Source organism: Bubalus bubalis, chromosome 22, assembly GCF_019923935.1.
Source record: "Bubalus bubalis isolate 160015118507 breed Murrah chromosome 22, NDDB_SH_1, whole genome shotgun sequence".
NCBI classification, from domain to species: domain Eukaryota; kingdom Metazoa; phylum Chordata; class Mammalia; order Artiodactyla; family Bovidae; genus Bubalus; species Bubalus bubalis.
Window position 1 is genome coordinate 6504432 of NC_059178.1, and position 577 is coordinate 6505008.

Sequence of the window (577 nt, forward strand, 5' to 3'; positions counted from 1 at the left end):
AAGGCCTAAAGGTCAGGCTCTGTGTCTTATTTAATTTTGTTATTCTGCTTTCTTCTTTTCCTCCTGCCCCAAAGTGCCAAGCAGAAGTCTTACACATAGAAAGAAAGAGTCGCTCAGTCGTGTCTGACTCTTGCAACCCCATGGACCATAGCCTGCCAGGCTCCTCTGTCCATGGGATTCTCCAGGCCAGCACACTAGAGTGGGTTGCCATTCCCTTCTCCAGGGGATCTTCCCAACCCAGGGATTGAACCTGGGTCTCCTGCATTGGAGGCAGATGCTTTACCATCTGAGCCACCAGGGAAGCCCAATAGAAGGTGCTCAATAAATTATTTTTTGAAAGAATCAATGAAATATAGTGCTAACCTTACTGTGGAGGGAATAACAGATCAAGGATCTTGCTTTCAGTTAATTTAAATCTGTGAGTCAGCTATAAAGGATCCTTGACATTGCAGTTGCCAATCTCGAATGACATACTCAGACTGCCCTTGGAATCTCTGACACTCCCTGATGAAATTCTGGATGTCCTCTGCTAAAGTGCTAAATGGAGTGAAGAAAACTACCTAATATGAAGGAAAAA

At 44.5% G+C, this 577-nt stretch overlaps 1 non-coding gene across 1 annotated transcript; it reads right to left on the reverse strand.

The window, feature by feature from the left end:
* Positions 1-229: 229 nt before the first annotated feature.
* Positions 230-301, reverse strand: TRNAW-CCA. Its single transcript has one exon. It is a non-coding gene; the product is annotated as a tRNA-Trp (tRNA).
* Between the last annotated feature and the right edge of the window lie 276 nt (positions 302-577).